At 41.7% G+C, this 19,770-nt stretch overlaps 1 protein-coding gene across 3 annotated transcripts in view; it reads left to right on the forward strand.

The window, feature by feature from the left end:
* The window catches only part of RBM47 (RNA binding motif protein 47), a 165,588-nt gene that overhangs the window by 69,909 nt on the left and 75,909 nt on the right, over window positions 1-19,770 (forward strand). The window lies entirely within an intron of this gene.

Raw genomic sequence — 19,770 nt, forward strand, 5'->3', positions numbered from 1 at the left:
ATTTGGTGAAACACAGTATTCCTCTGATAACCCACAAATGACCAGCATTAAGTGTTCTCTGCCTCCTATTTTTCACAAAGTGCAAGTGCCTTCAAAAACTAAAATTTTTGGTGACTCCATATGATGGTTTTGAGACGAGTAGCCTGTGGACCTCCTAAGCAGGGGTCCTGGCATTCCGAACAACCCATGTGACATCACGGAGCAGCCTCTTAGGCAGCAGGTCCTAGAACAGATACTCTTATCCAAAGCCTGGCTGCCTTCCAGTGCTCTGCATCATGGGATTTACAAGTCAAATACTCTATTTTAGAATATTTCACTACTGTGTCCCCAGAGTGATTTGTTAGCATCCATTTATGTGTGAATGAGTCCAAGTTCACATTCATGTTAAATGCATGAGTAAGTAGCATCTTTGTAGAGGTCATGCCACAGAATGGACAGGATTCTCCAAGTCACATGGGTCTGATTTGTACAGGCTTTAAGATTTGCAGAACCTCTGTATTATAGGGCCCCATGGGTGATAGTACATTAATCCTTAAATCAGTAGGGGTACAGGTAAATTGGTTAACTAAGGTTTTTCTCTGCACCTACTATGTGCCAGGCTCTGTGCCAGGTACTGGGTAATTAAGAGATTAAGACAGAAAGGATTGGTTTTCTGCCTCCAAGAACCTGGTCTAGTAGGCAAGGCAGACATTAAATAATTGAGTTGTGAGTGGGCTGAAGAAGAATTGCAAGGAGTTAAGGGAGTTTAAAACCAGAGGACCTACTCTGAATGTCAGTGGGAGGAGTGACCACTGGTGAAGGTTTCTTGGAATTTAAGTGCTGTTTTAACTGAGACCTGAAGGAGAAGGAAGGAGTGGTTTACTAGGCAGAGGGCAACTGGGGGCGGGTGGTAGTGACTTATCAAATGAGGAACAGCTGGAGGGTTTCAACATGGGCCGGCGAGTGTCAGGTTCAAGGAATAAGCATGAACCCAATGGGGAAAGAGGTAGAGGGAAAGTGGCTTCAGATGAACAGACGTCTGTCCTAAAATAAGGATTTAGTCACATTTCTTGAAGAATCTTTAAAAGCCCTTAAGAGATTTTTTGTTTTTGTGGTTCAGACATACATTCTTCCTTCTCTATTAGCATCATTTCCTAGAGCTGGATTGCAAGTCCTGTTTTCCTGCCAATCCTTTGAATTCTCCCCAAATCTATGTTCTTAATTTCCTTCATCTACCCCTTATAGGAAGGTGATCAGCTTCTAGTGAGAGATTGTTTTCATTAATAAATGTGTCCACTTTTCTTTTTCTCTACTTACTTGATGGCATCAGGGAAGGGTGATCACTGGCATAGTATAATACATAATTCCTCCATCCAAAAGCCAGATTAAAAAAAAAAAAAGATGGTTTAAATAGAACAGACAGAGGCCAGCTACTTGACCCTGCTTCCATTTTGGACCATTATGAGATTCTCAGGTTTTGAAACTTCATGCTCTTTGTTCACATTTTCTATCCAGAGTACTGCTAAGCAATTGAGTAACTTAATTGACAGATTCGGAAATTCACACACGTGCATGTACACACATACACATACCATATACAACATGGAACCCAAGTTCCACTGAATTGGCTTTCTCAAGCTTGCTGGTTTCTTAGTCATGAGTGAATTTGATGTCGTCATTTTTGAGAGGTCTGTTGAGTGTAGGCCCACGCTGCTCCCGGGCCCCTTGAACTGTTCTTGTTCTGGGATATCCGCTGATGCTTCAGGCTTCAGTTGTCTTGAGAACTTTAAAAAAAAATGTCAATGCACAGGCCCTGCTCGCTGAGACACTGATTTAACTGGTCTGAGGAGGGACCCAACTATCAGTATTTTTTGAAAACTCCACAATTGAGTCTCATCTATGTCCCGTGTGGACAACCACTGTTTTACACTTTTGCTTATTAACCTGGTGAATGGCTGTGTATTGCTTTTTCTGGAGAGCATAATTTGCGTTCTGTAGTAGCTGTTTTTGGGTTTGTTTTTCCTGTGGTCTGCGAAGATGGTTTGGGCCTTAAAAACCTTTGGGTCTTAGGAAGACTTTGCCACTGCTTGGTGGAGTCCTGTCTGAGAATGGATCCCCTGTTTACACCACCCCATTACATGTCCTGGGAACCACACCTACACGTCCTCCCTATGACACTGTTCAGAATATACAGTTTAATTACTTAACACCTAAAATTTTATAGATTACAGGTGTATCTATAGATACAGGTGTATCTATAAAATAGATACACCTGTAATAGAACTCCCGTTCTGTGTTACTGGTACAGCTTAAAGATCATGGGAACATTTTTGTCTTATGACAACCCCAGCTATCTATCTGTTGTGATGTTCACTTAAAATGAACAGAGACATAACATAGACACATTTCAGTTCCATTGTAGGTCTGGGGGAAGGTCTTGAAAATCTCATCTGACCTTTACTTAGACACCAGTAAGAAGAGATTAAGAAGTTGATCTAGACCAGTCCCTAGATGCTAAAATGCAGAAACCAAGGCTAGAGGTTGAGAGAGAGGCGGCCCATTGAAATAGTCAAGCTTAGAACTCAGGTCCCAGGTCCCTTAACGCTAATGATCTTTTCTCTTCACTCTGCTGTCTCACTTAAAAAATTTTTTTGTGGCTTTTCCTCTTTATTCACACTACCACCTTCCTAGTCCTAACTTTATTCCTGAATTATTGCAATAGCCACGGAAGGGGGAAAAAACCCAACAAAACGCAGAAGAAACTGCATCAAAATGCCAGCTACGGTTGAGTGTGAAAGGTAGAGGTCTAGTTTTAATTTTTATATCTGCTTTTCTGTGATTTATACATTTTCTTTAATAAACAAGTATTACTTTCCTAAAGGAAAACCATAAACCATTAGTGGAATAGCCTTCTTACCGGTTTCTGAATGTATGTGTCCATTACGCAATCCTGTTTGTGGCTCGCTATCAGATCAGATTCCTAAAATATGTTTTTCTCCTGTCATTATCCTGCTTAAACCTTCAGGGGCTTCTGTTGCTCTTGAGAAAAAGTCTAAACTCCTGGAATGCAAAGGTCTCCTTAATCTAGGTCCCACTTCTGTCTGTCCCCGTATCTCCACCTCACCCAGTGCAATCTTCCCTTCTGGCAGGGCCAGCATCCCCCTTGTCCTAGAACCAGGAGAACTCTGTCCAGTTCCTCGGATCATGCTGTTCTCCACTTGGAGAGCCCCACACTCTTTGTCCTTTTCTCTTTATGTGTCCAAACATTGCCTTTCTAAGCTCAGCTCAAGTACTTCCTTCTCCTGTTCACATTTGTCACTTTTTATCTGTATCAAGGATGGCAAATAGGTTTCATTATATATACCAGGTCCAGACAATGGAGAATAACGTTGCATGGGGAATCCTGAGAGCTCATCCCTGCTCAGAGGGGAAGGCTTCTGTGATCAGCAGTGGTTTCTGCCAAAGGCACAACAGGGAGAAGTGACAGAATATTTGTTACCTATCTTCCATCCAGATCTATAACCATTGTTTTAGACCTGTGATGTCCAATACAGTAGCCACTAGCCACATGTGGCTATCTAAACTAATTAAAATTAAATACCATTAAAAGTTTACTTCCTTAGTCAGGAGACAGGCTGGGACCTGGGACCCTTTACTGCAGTGCTTGCACCTGAACAAACGTCTCCTCCAGAGCAACAAAATACAAAGAAACTATGAGGGACTAAAAATAACTGCAAGCATGTGCAGTTGGGGCAAATTATGAGCATGTCACAAAAAAGACCAAAACCCAACTGCCATTTCTGAGGTGCAGGGAGCAAAAGCAGGGTCCTGAGCATGACCCCTGCACATAGCACCACCAAGGGGGTGGGCAGACCACCAAGCCACGCCTCCCCCCACGGATCCACCCCATCCTCACCCCATTTAGGGGACCAGCTCACCCCGCCTCGGGGGGTGAGCAAGGGAACCTATTACCTGTTTTTGCTCCCTTGGGCTATAGCTGGAGTCCCAATAAAGCCTTGCCTAACTTCCTCTTCTGGCCTCTTATCAATTTTTATTGATTAACGGGTCCAAGAACCCAGGTTGGTAACAGTAGCACTACCCACATTTTAAGTGCTCAGCAGCTACACGTGGCTGTACTGGCCACCATATTGAACAGCAAAGATAAAGAACCATTCTGTCATTACAGGAAGAATCATCAGCTCTGTTTTAGCTGTATAATTACATAAAAATGTAAGACAGAATATATTTGTTTCATGTGTGTGCGCCTTGTTTTCTCAGTGAGCTCAAAAGCTTTTCATGGGCAGGACTCTTCTCTTACACTTGTTTTGTATCCCAGAGCACTGAGCCAGTGCTGGGCATGTATGGAAATACTTTATAAGTATTTGTTGAATTGAATTTTTAGTACTAACTTGGCAATGTGCTATAAAGTAGAGTAGTAGAATGAGAACTAATTTGGAAATCGGGAAACCAAGTTTCTGGCTCAAGCTCTTCTGCCAGCTAGTGTGTAACTTGAAATATTTCATTTAACCAAAGTAGGTCATAGTTTCCTCAAATGTAAACAGTTATGGACTAGGCTACATCGGAAGATTTTTCCAGGTTTGGAATTTTGTGATACATATGGAGTGTTCATTTTAAACAGAAATGCACTCATGCACACACACACACACACACACACACACACTCAGAATGGAAAACTAGCCTGTTAAAAAATATTCTAGCTTATTTTAAATGCCTTTTATCTAATTTTCTGACTATATAACACTATCATTTGAAGGTTTGATTTCCTGCCAGATCTACAGCTAAATTCTTCTTTGAAGAGGATCATAGCAAAGGGAAGATGCCTCCACAAGTGGAGAATGTCAGACTCGGCAAGTGCGATGGAGAATTAGGTAGCCTTTGTCAGTAAGAAGGCAGTGGAACAGCTGTCTCATGTTATGACAACCAGACTGCATGCAGAAACCTCCAGTTTATGCCGCCCACCCTTTGCCCTTGCTCTGAGTAAGAGATCAGCAAACTATGGCCTGCTCTGCTGCCAGTTTTTGTATGTAGCTAAGAATGGTTTTTACATTTTTAAGCGTTTCCCCCAAAAAAGAAAGAGAAAGAAAAATATGTAACCATATGACCTGCAGAGCCGAAAATATTTACCCTCTGGCTCTATACCAATGGCCAGTGACCATCATGTACAGATCCAACCACTTTTCAAGGCAGATCGCTTTCTGAGATGTCATAAGGGCCTGTAGCTCAAACGCAGTGGGATAAAACTCCCTGTTCTCCAGGCGCTGAAGACAGGGAAAAGCAATGGGCTGGTGGGGCGAAGGCCGGGCCCCATGGCTCCACCGCCTTTGTATCTGAAGCAGGCAGAGGCCTTGACTCTCAGTGTTCTGAGTGCAAAGCCAGTCCTTGGATCCAGACTGTGCATTCTGGTCTTGACGTTGGAAATTTGATGAGTCACAGTTTCTGGCTGTGTCCTCCTTGACATTCAGCATTCACAAGAATAAATTCTGAGGGTTCCTTGAAGGGTAAAGCTACACTCCTTGGTCACCCAAGCTTATCTGAGGAGGGAGCCGTGCTTGCATCTCAGCTTGTTATTCTTTTTCTTTTTCCTCTCTCTGCAGACACTCCTTTCAGTGCTTGAGTTATCTAGACTGAGTGTGCAGATAGAGAGACTGCTGGAAAGGCAGATCCCGCCACCAGGGCAGGGCTGGGCGAGTATCTGAACTCAGACAGCAGCCCTGCCTGGTGGGCCTGAGGCGAATGGCAAAGTTGACAGTTTTAAAAGTAAAAAATGACTCTTACTTTTCCTTCAGATGCCCCACAGCAAGGGCCCTTGGGTTTCCCCAAACCCTCTTTCTCCCTCGGCCTGCTGTCTAGGCTCTCACTAAATCTTGATTTCTAAAATGCACATCTTCATTATCTAACACCCCAGTTCTGGCATCTTTTCTTTTCTGATCTACCCTTTTTTCCCCCTCCCCTTGTCTCATTCTCTCCTCCAGGATAATTTTCAAAGTTCTATCACCCTTGGCTTCTGGTTACACAACTGCCTTTAGTATAATGTAGTGTGCCTCACATCGAATAAAAATCCAAATTTACAAAACAAAAGAGATTTGAAAGGTAAATCTTCCCTTTGTTAAAGAAATTTTCCCAAACGAAAGACTAGCATCTCTCTTCGTCCCTCCCTCCCTCCCTTATATGTTTATCACTTTCTACATTTCATTATAGCTCTTGGTGATTGAGGGTGGGCCCCTAGTTGGCTGCAAGCAAATTCATTTTTGTATTTGCAGATCATGAGGCACCCCCTTGCCCCCATCCTGGATCATAAAAAAATTTACTTTCTCTAGTTTGTTTACTGTCAAACCTGAGCTCATTAAATATATCCAGTGGCCTGGGTCATGATCATACAAATAATAGGACCTTGGCTCACTTACAACAATGGTTGCATTTGCTTCAGCTAGTACAGATTCATTTGGAGAACTTACCAATTTATTCTCAAGGATGATCCTAGCCCAGCACCAAGCTCCCAGCAGCTTCCAATTAACAGTAAGGAGCAGTGCCTGTGCACCATTTCTCCATTCTAGAATTCCCAGCCTGGAACAGTGCTGTTGTCATGCCCAGGGAAGCATCCATTAGGAAAGTCTGCTCTGAGTCAAATGCTGATGGCCAGCTCTAGAATTCCCTGACACACAGCCTTGGTTTTCATCATTGTTCTGATAGCAGAACACACAACTATGAGACAGAGAGAAGAGAGGCAACAGAAATCGATTTGCTAAAATTTGAGATGCAAATACACAGAAAACCCCATCATCTTTGGGATTCTCCATTATTCAGAGTTCAGTGTAAGCCTAATAGTTACAAGCTGAGATTTGGGTGTCTGAGTTCCAGTCTTGCCTTCCCCCAATAACTAGCTTTAGTTAACTAGGGATCATAATAATACTTGCCACATAGGATTTTGGAATGATTGAAGAGGTAATATTTGTCAAGAATTTAGTTCTGGGTCTGGTACACAGTGGGTGTTTAATAAGTGTTGGTATTAGTGTGTTAGTACATGTGTGAGGGGCATGGTCTACTGCAGCTTTTCTCAAACTTTTTTGGGCTCAGCACATCTTAACAGGCAAGTAAAATAAAGGACACTCAATGAGATGTAAACTTCAGATAAGCAATAAGTAATTTTTTGTTATAAGTATGTCCCAAATATTGCATGGATACTTATGCTAAAATATTATTTGTTGTTTATCTGAAATTCAAATTTAACTGGGCATCTCGCATTTTTATTTGCTAAATCTGGCAACCCTGTCTTTACATTCCTAAGAATTATTGAGGAACCTGAAGTGTATTTGTTTATGTGGGTTGTATCTGTTACTATTTACCACATTGGAAATTCAAACTAAGAAATTAAAAATATTTATTTATTAAGTACTTAAATAATCGTAATTTCTTATGTTAACATAAATGACATTTTATGAAAAACTATATAAAAAGTAGATGGTAGAAACCACATTATATTTTTGCAAATCTCTTTAATTACTTGGTTTGATAGAAGTCAGCTGTATCCTTTTTTTTTTTTTTTTTTTTGCGGTACGCGGGCCTCTCTCTGCTGTGGCCCCTCCCGCTGCGGAGCACAGGCTCCGGACGCGCAGGCTCAGCGGCCATGGCTCACGGGCCCAGCCGCTCCGCGGCACGTGGGATCTTCCCGGACCGGGGCACAAACCCACGTCCCCTCCACCGGCAGGCGGACTCTCAACCACTGCGCCACCAGGGAAGCCCCAGCTGTATTCTTATATCTGCTTCTGCCTTCAATCTGGTGAGATATGTTACTTTTATCAAAGTAAACAAAGAATACTCAGCTTCACAAAGGTATGTAGTTGGGAAAGGGAGGGGTATTGTAATAGCCGTTTCAGATAATTGAGAACATTCTTCTTTGATATTAAACCCAAACTCTACAAGAGATAGTTTCTTAAAGATTAGTTGCAGTGTAGAATCTGAAACCATATCAATGAACTTTTCATACTCATATTAAAATCCACTGGTTTATCTTGTACTTTGAATGGATCTTTTACTATGCATGATTCTATAACATCGTGACTTGGTCATTTGGAAAATATTAGTTTACTGAGTTGTGAAGATGATCCAAATATTGACACATTTCATTATACAATATTTTAAAAAATCACATTTAATAATGTCACAACTAATCTCATCAGAAAAGCACTTAATTATTGGCAAGCTGTCAAGCTCATGGTGGTGAATTCAAGTTCTTCAAAATTTTAACTTTTGCTAGAAAGCTCAAATTTTATCATTGGAAACAAATAGTAATACTATTAGTTGTGTTCTTTGAAGTGACAGGCACACTTCACTCATTTTTCCAGAAATTGTCTACCAAAAACCCACATCTGGATAGCCATAGCTTATCTGCTTCAAGTAAAAATAGTGTTCCATGCTTTCCATGATGAAAGCAGCTGTAGCTCAGTCTGTAACTCAGTCACACACATGACTTTCCTTGAGCCTACGATCATAATTTATTATGCAGCAAAAGTGCTTGTACTTCCCATTTCATCACAAAGAATATTTAAAAAGGTACATGCTCAAGACATAATAAAATTAATATTTTCCTGCTTCAAGTACATTCTTAAGAAAAACTGCCACTTAAGAAAAAAATAAAAACAACTTCTAGCGCCTGGCAATAAAAAAATGCTATGATTACTAGTACACATTTGTGCCACTGTCTTATTCTGTGCTGAGGTACCAGCAGTTTTACCTTCTGCTGCCTTTTCATCATTGGTGCAAATGTCAACACAGTGAAAAAAAGGGCAGAAATGTTAGTATTATTATGAAAATAGTTTTGACTTTGCAGACCTCTGAAAGAGTCCTAGGGTCTCCCAGGGGATCCAGGGACCTCTCTTTGAGAACTGCTGCTCTAGTGGCTGATGACCCAGTGAAAGACATTGCTGGACAGTGTAGATTCATCACGTGTTCCCCTCATCTGTTCCACCGTCTCCTTCCTGAAGCAGTTTGGGAAAACACCAGGGACTATTGGGACCTTCCTTAGGGTTTGGTTTAGGCTGGACTAGGGGACCAGCAGTTTCTGAGGCCTCACTCACAATGCTCTCTGAAGCCCTCTCCAGAAAACCGAAGGGGCTTGAGTGATTCAGGGGAGTTTCAAGACCTTTCCAAGATCCTGGGAGACCTACTAGTTCCAAATAAAATATTCACCTCCTGCTGCTGCTTCCTCTCCTGTCACTAGTCTCCAAGAGAGCGCAAAACTCCTTTCAGAATCTGGAATCATCTTGCACGCCAAATATATGCTAGATTCAAATATACCTAAGCTAGAGGTGGGCCCCTGGAACTCACAGACACTCTGGAACAGGCCCATGGTGATAGAGCAGCACGCGCCAGAGGTTGATTTTTCTGCCCTAACAGAACTTGGCAGTTAAGGATACTAGGGGCACACCCGCATGCTGGCATACCCAAAACAATAGCACAAAACTCGATTTAGAATTGCCTGGCTGGAAGTGGGAAAATGCTATTGTAAAACATTGATATGGTATAGAAGGCACGGTTCTTCCTCAGGGACACAGAATTTAGTCTCTGAGCAGCAAGAGGTAGAATATTTGAATACAGTAGCACACCAAGGGCTATACATAACACAGGGAATTTTAACACAACCTGCAGTGTTTAAAGTCAAGTATCAAATTTGTGACCATCGGAAAAAAATGAACATAAAGGCGTACGTGAAGTAGGGAAATCCATACTTTCTGGATGGTTTTTGTGGTCAAATGAGGGCCCCAATAATAGAGTTTGTCAATAGATTTCAAAGTGAGCAGGACAGATTGTCTTGGGGATAAAAAGAAAAGGTGAAAGGAAGGGATTGGGGAACTCAAGGAAAAGGAGTTGAAGAACAGGGCCGAACGGGTTCTCATAGAGTCTAGAAAGCATACACAGGTGGCCCTGGATTTGGGCAGCAGACAGTCCCTAGACTGAGCAGGCTGCAGGGTCCTTGTGTCAGGAGAGCGTGGCTCAGGTGAAGAGCAAGGACTCGGATTGGATCTGCTTTGATTCTCAGATCTGCCCTTATTGGCAAAGTGCGTGCCCTCGGCCAGGCTCTTTGAACCTATCTCCTCCTCCTCTGTTTGATTAAATTAAATGAGATTGTATATCAAGTACCTGGTGAATTGTAGGCATTTAATCATTGGTTCTTGTTTCATGGCGTGATTTGATGGTTAGTTTATTTGCTACCCTGTCTTTATAATCCACTTTTCTCATTCTCTCTGAATACAAAACCAAACCAAAACAAACCTACTATATCAAAACCCTAAACTCTTGGGCCTCCAGCCATTCCTGGAGTTTACTCCATGGAGGCACTACTTTGGATTCTGATATTATGTCTTCACATTTTTTTCCTTCAGAATTCAAATATATTCCTTAACAGTAAGCACTGGACACTATGCTAAGGGTGCAGAGGTGGATACTCTTACGGTTTAGAAAACTTTTGACGTACACATAAACATGCTGGTGCGGCGTGGCATGGGTACCCAATAAGGAAAGACTCCTATGAAGTGAATAATTATTCCCCAGTCATGCAGCTTTGTCACTTTGGAGATTTGCTTCTCTTGGGTTTGCCTAAAGAAGGGCACACAGGGCCAGCAGTAGCCAGGAGGTGGGTCATGGGGGTCAAGTGAGATAGACTCTAAAAATAGGGTGAGAGTTTGACAGTCCAGAGAGGGGAAGAAAGGAGATGAGGAGAAGAATGCTCTGAGAGGGGAATATGCCACAATTAGCAGTGAGACCCGATTAGACCAGGTGGGGTCTTTGGGGCACTGAGAAGAGGTACATTTGAGGGTGGGGAGTCGGGTGGTCAGGGCCAGGAACGGCAGTAGGGCAACCCTGGCCTGTCAGGAGAGCCAAGCTTCAGCCCCATGACCTCGGGCCAGCTGTTGAATCTTTCTGGATCTCTCTTTAGTAGAATCTGGATGATAACACATCTATCTCACCTCCCTCACCGGCTTGTTTGATATATCATGTAAAATAACAGAAGAAACAGGATGATGAGAATAATTGCTGTCCACATCTCTCTCTCAAGGATGCAGGGCAGAAAAGGAAGGAGGGTAGAAAGGGGAAAAAAGAAAGAGAAAATGAGAAAAAAAAGAAGACAGAAGGAAAAGGAAAGGGAGGCAGGCAGGTATCTGTGTTAGAGGGCAAGATGAATTCGAGAGGAGAAATGTTGTGAAAGCACAGGCGCTGACAGCCTGGGCTGGAGGCTGGGAAGTCCTCCTCACCACGCCCCTGAGAGGCAGATAACCGGGCATTTAGGATACCCACCCAAGGCAGGTCAGTCATAGCCCTAACCTGAGGCATCTGTGATACAAGGAAATTGAAAACAAGATAAGACTTATATACAGGAGGTAGGGGGGAGAAAAAAATGAACAACAACCCTAAAATGCTTTGAAAATGTGTATATGCCATTTTCTAGGCTCTCAGATTGGGAGTGCTGTCAGTTCTTTGGCAAATCTTTTCTGTTTCTAGACATTTTTACTTTATAGATGAGGGAACAGGCTCAGAGAGGTTAAGTGATTCGCTCAAGATCACACAGCTGGTGTGAAGAAAAGCCATGACAGCAATTCTGTGTTCAGTTTTCTTTTTTCCCCCACTGGATATACTAAAGGTATGAAATGCAGAATTCTAAGTATTCCTGGGGACTGGGTTAGGAGGTAGGGCCCAGAGAAACGGTTTTCGTAGTTGCCTAACCTGGCTATGTGTGAGATTCCAAAGCCAAAGTCACTTCTTTCTTCTCTCTACAGCCTTGGTCTCTTTTCATAGAGTAGGCTTGACAGTCACTCGATAATTCTGTTTTCTCATTTCTCAGTTCCAAGAGCAGGTAGGTGCAAGCGGCCCACTTGAGCTCCAGACTCCAGCCATGTCCATATGTAGTTTCTGTAAAGCCAGGCCGACGATCCCTGGACACCCTCTCTTTTTATCTTGTTAACCCTGGTGGTACCAAGAGGCACCTGACATTCTGGGTATGCTAATAATTCAGTGCCAGCAAGTTTCTGTTATCCTCCAGTTGTAATTGTTAACTCGAAAGGAATGCAAAACTTCTGGTTTGGAGCAGAGTTGGTTTTTAACTGTGAATTACTTGAGGGATATGGAAAATGGGGAGTACATTTTGTGTTTTGTGGAAGATGGTTTATGAAAAGCTTTTTTGGAGTCGGATTTCCTCTGAAAAATAGAAATCTACGGTACATGTGTAGTTGCGCCGGTGTGTACAGATTCACGGGGGTGGGGGGGGACCTCTACCCTCTGCTAACTCTTGCCTTTAACACTTTTTCATTTAGAAAGCCAAGACTTGCTTGCGGATTAGAACAATGAGCTTATCATAATGCCGCTTTAACCAAAACAGAACACCACACAAAACTCGAATGCTTCTAGTATTAAGGTTTATTTCTGCGAGCCCTTCCTCTAGCCGCCCTCCATCCCACCCCTTGCAAGTCTGGGATTTTTTTCCCCTTAAGGGGAAGTGTGGAAATAGAGCCCGCCTGTTCATTTGCATCGTTGCACATCACACGATATCTCTGCGACCATTATATTGTGTTCTCTCAATGGTGTTTGCTCTGAGGGTGGGACTCAAGGCTGTTTAGTGTCTCGTAAAACATTTACCAAAAGCACTGAGCCATGGTTTTGAAGGGCATTCCGTTGCCAGAGCGTGTGGGAGGAGAGAGCCAGCCGGGGAAAGAGCGCTCCAGGTGTTTGGCAGGTACTTGTTTCATAGTTTAGAATTTATACATGTTTAGAATTTCAGATTGCGTACCGATTCGGCTTCCCTTCTGCTGAAGGGGCGGGAATGGTGAGGGGATGAAGGGGGCCAAGTGATTGCTTTGCAAACTCTTATTTTTCCGTGGCCTGGAGTCCCCGGATAATTGTAATCTTCAGTTTCAGTCAAACGTTGTTTTCAGTTTTACTAGGGGGAGGTGTGTGTCATGGAGAAGGAGGTGAAATCTGCCTGTGCTTGAGGTTTTCCAGGGGCCTGAATCAGAACTTAGCATTTGCTCTAGCAAAGAATTTGGAACCGGGTGCGGCGTTTCTAGGAGACGACGTGTAACCTTGTGATTTGCGCTTCATTATACCCCGTGACTCATTCCATGAAGAGCTTTCGCTAAATGGTGGTTCTGGTTGCTCGAAAATACTCTTAAACTTTCTTTCCTCCCCCATCCCCTACCCCGATTAAAGGTCAGCTTGAAAGACTGCTTCTTATCCTCAACTTTTGTTTTTAGAACGCAGTTGCTAGGAGTAACTTTATATACTGGTCATACATAGTTTTGGAGAAACTAATGACAGTATTTCTTGAGAATACTAAGTATTTCTATTCTAGCTTATTTTTTTTTCTTTTGTAGAAAATACGAGCGTACATGATAAAACTAGAGCCGTAAGCAAATGTTTCCATTTGATCAAGTGTGATAATGATATCCTGGACACAGATACCTGGAACTGTGTTATTAGTGGCTAAAACCCAAACAGGAGATAGGAAAATCTAGAAAAAGAATAGCTGCAAAAGATTTCTGTAATGGCCAGTTTCTGGGGAAAGAAGTTGCAGTATAGTCTTCGCGGTGTAACAAGCATATGGAATCTTTAGTGTGTTTATCTTATGATGGGAAACCTCAGCACGAAGAGGGAACTAAAGTTAAGATTAGACTGCAAGCATATTGATTTATGAAAGAATGTGATTTGGGTACTCTTTTGCCCAGTGACTCTGGCAGTAAGAAGCTGAGAGTCTTCTGACAAGTTCCCAGTCATTGCAAAATGGCTGGAATAAATGATTGTTTAAAAATTAGAGGAAACTTCCTTCATGGGAAAAATGTCCCTGTGGCTTTGTGTATTTAGGCAAATGGGACTAAATCTAACAACTATGGAGGGCCAAAGACATCCAGTTCACTTGAGGGAGAGCAGATTTAATTATTTTTATATGAATATAAGAAAATTGAATTTAGCATTGAGTCATTTCACTACCCTGACTACTGGAAGTTTATGTAACTTGCCACAATCAGATCAATATTGTTCTTACCTCTTCTAAAATTTCAAAACAGGGGTAAGAATACTTGCTCTCTACTTGTCTGTCCTATAGATGCACCTAGATTGCTTAAGAGTCTGTCAAACTTTTGACCTTCAATGATACCTCATAAATCCAAAATAGACCCTGACCGGTGAAGGAAGTCATGTGTTAATTCCACTGTCTGAAGTAGATTGATACAGTTTTACATTTGAAATTTTGTCAGAGGAACAGAAAGACTGGAAAAAATTCTAAAAATAAATCACCTTTAGATACTTGTCATTCCCTGCTTCCCTTTATTTCACTGGGAAATTCCTATTCGGTGCAGTTCCTTTGTTTGGCTTTTTAAAATTAGAAGTCCCAAAGATCTGTATGGAATTGTAAGAAACGAAGGTCAGCAAAGGCTATATTTACATCTCTCATAGGAGGTTTTTTGTGTGTGTGTGTGTGGGGGGGGGGCACGCGGGGCCTCTCAGTGTTGTGGCCTCTCCCGTTGCGGGGCACAGACTCCGGATGCGCAGGCTCAGCGGCCACGGCTCACAGGCCCAGCCGCTCCGCGCCATGTGGGATCTTCCGGGACCAGGGCACGAACCCGTGTCCCCTGCATCGGCAGGCGGACTCTCAACCACTGCGCCACCAGGGAAGCCCTCTCATTAGGAGTTTTTGCAGTTACATGGTAGTTTGTTAATTGATCAACTCAGATGTCAAATTAAACCCTGCGTACATTGGCCCCTATCTCTGGCATTTTAAACTTTGCTGCTATTCCATGTGATATGTTAATAATGCTTCTATATCAGGCTGGCTTTATAAGGCGTATATTTGAGTAAAGTCTCTCTGCAAAGATTGTTGTCATCTGTTCCTTCTGTCCTTTAGACTGCAAGTTCTTGGTTTATAATATGTCATAAAGGTGAAATCTCCAGGGACAATAATAAGCCCCAAATTAGGCGGTGGTTTGCAACATGCGGTAATGCCCAAGGAGTCATGGTTGTTTTGGCTTGCTTGGACAGAGCTGTCACCAGAAGGTATGGGTGGGTGACACCACCTTTTTGGGTGCCCGTGCCAGGAAGGTCACATTCATGGGAACTTGGGATCAGGCAAACTAGAGGAATCATCATAAAGACCCAGGGCTACTTTGGGCTGGTTTTGTTTTGGTAAAAACTGAATTTGTATAGATTAATCAAGCAACGGTTAAAAATCCTTCACTGGTCTAGTAACTCAAGGTCTTGAGTTAAGGCAAAAAACAGTCTTCACAGTAGTCAAAAAATTAACGCCATTATGTCCGTCCGGGCCTCACTGTGTGCCATTGGCTCTTGGTTTAGACATGTTTCAGTAGAATTCCTGTTTTCTCAGTGCACAATAAATCAGAACTCTTCTTTGTTGGCTAATGATCATTCACTCATTGAACAAGTACTTACTGAGGTCTCATTCTAGGCTAGGTTCTTATCTCTCAGTTCTCAAATGTCCCTTCCTCAAGGTGGCCTTCCCAGACCCCCTAAATTAGGTCCTATACCCCTGCCCCTTTAAGATAGTCATCACCCTTGTTTTATATCAATACTTGCCTCTTCTGCCAAAAAATAAGTCCCCCTTACATTATGGATTGCAAGTGTCTTATTCACCACTATATCTCCAGTGCTTAGCACATACTGGGCATTCTAAAGACAGGTACCAGATACATGAATAAATGAGTGAAAGAAAGCAAATGGTAAGAACCAGGAAGGTTAGCGGCAGGCATGTAACAATGAAAAATAGCCCCTGATAACAGGGAAGGGGCAAAAATTACTGTCACCCAGTTTAGAAGCAATGGCCCCTGAAGCCATCATTTCCTCTCAGCTCAGCTCAACCATATAAGTTTCTAAGGATAGCCTTGGTTCACCAAGAAGAAGAATGTGCGCAGTAGCGTTTAAGCTGATAGGACTACAAATCATTTTATAAAGATTTTCATCCAAGAAAGTAATAGTTTTCTTACTTAAATGGATACATTCAGTTATTTGGAAAATTTAATATATGAGTAATATTTTATTCCTACAATTATGAGGTACCAGTGAATATATTTATCACTTATACAAAAAGAGCCTAGAAGAATGCATGAGAGAAAAACTTTCATGTAATGAAATTAAGTCAAGTAAGTGCTTTAGAAAATATTATTTCAAATATTATTTATTCAAGTATAACATAAAGGCAGTAAAATGAACAACTCTTAAGTGTACAGCTTGAATTTTTACATACACTTGTGTAACCACCAGTCTTAGTTCAAGGTACAGAACATTTTCAGTGTCCCAGAAGGCTCCCTTGTGCCTCTCCTCTCTGTCACCCACCCTGCTCCAGGTAACCATTATTCTAACTTCTATCACCATACATTAGCTGTTCTTGAACTTCATAAAAGTGGAATCATATGTATGTGCTCTTTTGTACCCGGCTTCTTTCACTCAACATTACTTTATATATTCCTTCATTGCTGCATAGTATTTCTTTGTAAGAATACACCACAATTTAATAAATTTGGTGGTGGTGGGGATTAAAAACATGACTCTATGAGCTGCAAATTATTCCCTGTGTGTGCCAGCCCTTTCAAATTAAATGATCTTATAAAAGGTGGGTTGGAAATGTTATCACCTGAAAGGGCGGAAGGAGAGAAGTCTTTCTGGGAGTGGATTTGCTAAGTACTCTGCACAGGCTGTTTGTTTAAGTGAAACCAGCACCCTAGGAGGCGACTCCCACGGTTTGCAGATGAGAAAACTGAGCCTGAGAAAAGTTTCATGACTTCACAGTTGGTCTGAACTAACACGCAAGTGGTTAGTTACAGTAGAGAGCAAACCTGTCCTGGCAGAGACTGTGCCAGGTGACTGCTGAGGCTGTGCTACCTCATTAACAGAGACTCAGCTTTTATACGGCAGTGCAGACCTGTGTGCCTCCTGCTGGAAAGCTGGCCATTGACCTGACTTTTCTTAGGTCATTTTTTCTATCTTTCCCTTCAAAGTTTGTTTTGTTTTGAAAACAAGCAAACTTTTCTTTATGAATAAATTTTTGTGGCTTATGAATTTTTTTTTGAGTTGCGCGTGGTGTAATCTAAAATCTAATTAGCAACTATTGAGGTTTTTTTTTTTTTTTTAATTTTGGCTGTGCCACACCTTGGCCATGGCAGTGAAAGCACCAAATCCTAGCCAGTAGACCACCAGGGAACTCCTTAAGATCAGGTTTCAATATCAATGCATAAAGAAATGTTCAATCACCATAAGAAAGGATGGGTGAATTTCAAGTCAGAATTGCTGAGAAATTTCCTGGGAGGCAAAAGTCACATCTTTCAATGTGGGGTTTGAAGTGTTTTAAATCCTAACTCCCAGAAGGGTCTATATGTTGAATTCTCTGACTCATCGGATCATCTTGGAAATGAACAAAATTTCTAAATTTCCTTTTCCTCACTACCTTTCTTGATTTTCCATCCTACAAGTATAGGCATTCACAAATGTTCCATTCCTGCTTCAAAATTTATCAGAAACTTGCTTAGACTGTCCTTCAGTTGGACTAACAAAAGGGAGCATATACCCTTTAGATTTTTTTTTTTTCTAGTTGGGAATAAAAGAGGTTATGTTTTTAATTTTGCATTAATATTGTAAGGCAGATCAGTGTGATCAGGTCATCATTTCAGTGAGACCACAGATAAGCGTCCCCCAATGCCCAGAGGAAGACAAGAGAATACCCTGAGTGTCGCAATCAATTGTTTTAAGTCACTTTTAGAAAAAGCAAGAGATGCCCGGATTCTTTGCTTCAAAGGTATCATTATTTTCTCAGTTAGTAGAAATCCCCTTTCATACGGGATGCTTGAAAGCAGTCATCGAAGGTCTGATTTGATTCTTTTTAACTTGTTGAACCACCACAGGAACAATATCTTGTATTTGTATACTTCAAAAAATACTTTCCCAAATTTTTATAGTTATCTTTTTTAAAAACTTCTGAGATGTAACATATACCCATTTTGTATATGAGAAAGCTGAAATAGAGAACCTAAGGTCACACCTTGTTAGGGAGAGAGGTGACATCCAGACTTTCGGCCTCCATGTTGCCACCTCTTCCCACTGCCCACATAGCCACCCAAGCAGTGTTTGGTGAACTGCATCAGCCATTAAAAATAGCTCTCCTTCAAAACCGTCTTTGGTCTGTGATGGCTTCGCAAATCATACCATTTGACTGTGCACTTACTAGATGTCAGGCATTGCACTGGCTACTATATGTATATTATCCCCAATTCTTGAAACAATCCTGCAAGCTAGGAATCATTAACCCACTTTACAATTGGGGGAACTGAGTCACTGAGAGCTCAAGAGCCTTGAATAAAGCCACATCACTTAGTAAATGCTGGAATCTGCCTTCACACTCAGATTAGTTTGACCCCGAAGCCCATTCAGTTTCCCCACGCCATCCTGCCTCTCATCAGTCAATAGTGTCTTTCCATTATCTTCTCAATTACAACTGAGACAAGTGCAGGAGCCCTAAAACAAATTGTTGACAAGTCTTAACTCACCTCAACACATCTTCCTGACAAATGGGCATTTTCTTTAGAACTTAACAAAGACATGTACTGGGTTGTATTCAGTTAAAAAAAAAATTTTTTTTTTAACTCTTGGAGCCATAGGAAAACTAGATTTGGTTGCCATGTGGTCAAGTGTTGAGTGCAGAGGGTCCTGTCTTCATCAGTGAGACTGGGGGACCCCTGATGGGGATGCTGGAAGAAAGGGTAGCTCTTTGAAAAGGTGATTTGGTCCAGGTGATTCTCAAGATCTCTCTAACTCTCAAGATTGTTGTGTTCTAAAAAACAGTTCCATGATGGAAAATTGGAGAGAAGTGTTCAAAGCCACTGCTTATTTCTCTCCATCGGAGTTATTGTTTTCCTTCACCAAACAGCCATGTCTTGAAGTGGAATCAAGTTGTTTCCAGCATCCAAGACAACTATAGTGTGGCTGCAGATAGGATGGTCTCAAAAAACTGAGTCAGCCAGAAAGATACCTTGGATGCCAGTTGGGTACAAAAAAACACCGTCATGAGGTTGACTACATATTGGTCTTGTCCTGTGTGATAAAACCAGAGCCAGCCAGCAGCTGAGCGTTCTGCTCTTCCCAGTACAGTGGCTTTCTCTGTACGGCACTTTTACTTTTTCGGCAAATTTACCAACCTTCTGGCAGTTACTGTTAGGATTAATTGAGATAACATGCAGTATATGAAAGTATCTGGCACATCGTGGGTGATCTTAGTTTGCCTTCCTCTCAAACAGGATTTCCTGGAAGGAAGTTGGCACATGTGAATGGAACTGGACTCTTACTTAATAGTGAATTCAGTGGTTTGAACATTGTCACATAGACTTTCTTCCCCCTTAAGGATTGTGAAACCTCACCATTTAAATTCCCCATTGTTGAAGTGAGCTCCATCTCTGTGTCAATTGCAAATGCAAACTTTGAGTAGAAACAAACAAAGGCTTTTATTCTACTCCTCTAATTAAATGGCTTCTTATTGTAAAGCTGTAAGAAATGCCCACTTTTTCATTTTTTAATAACAAATAGCGTAGTTCATAGGCACGTTTGAATAGATATGTCAGAGAGAGTAAGATCATATAATGAGGGTGTTAAACAGGGCATCTGCACACATCACAAATGATTGAATATAATCCCATTCATAAAATGATAAGGGCTTTACTTGCTACATAATAGGGTAGCTGTTTTCATTGGAATTTTTAAATGAAATATTTTGTAGAAGATGTCAGCCTC

This window comes from Aethalodelphis obliquidens, unplaced genomic scaffold (genome assembly GCF_003676395.1).
Source record: "Aethalodelphis obliquidens isolate GAN/ISIS:26980383/991018 unplaced genomic scaffold, ASM367639v1 scaffold6, whole genome shotgun sequence".
In the NCBI taxonomy this organism is placed as follows: Eukaryota; Metazoa; Chordata; class Mammalia; order Artiodactyla; family Delphinidae; genus Aethalodelphis; species Aethalodelphis obliquidens.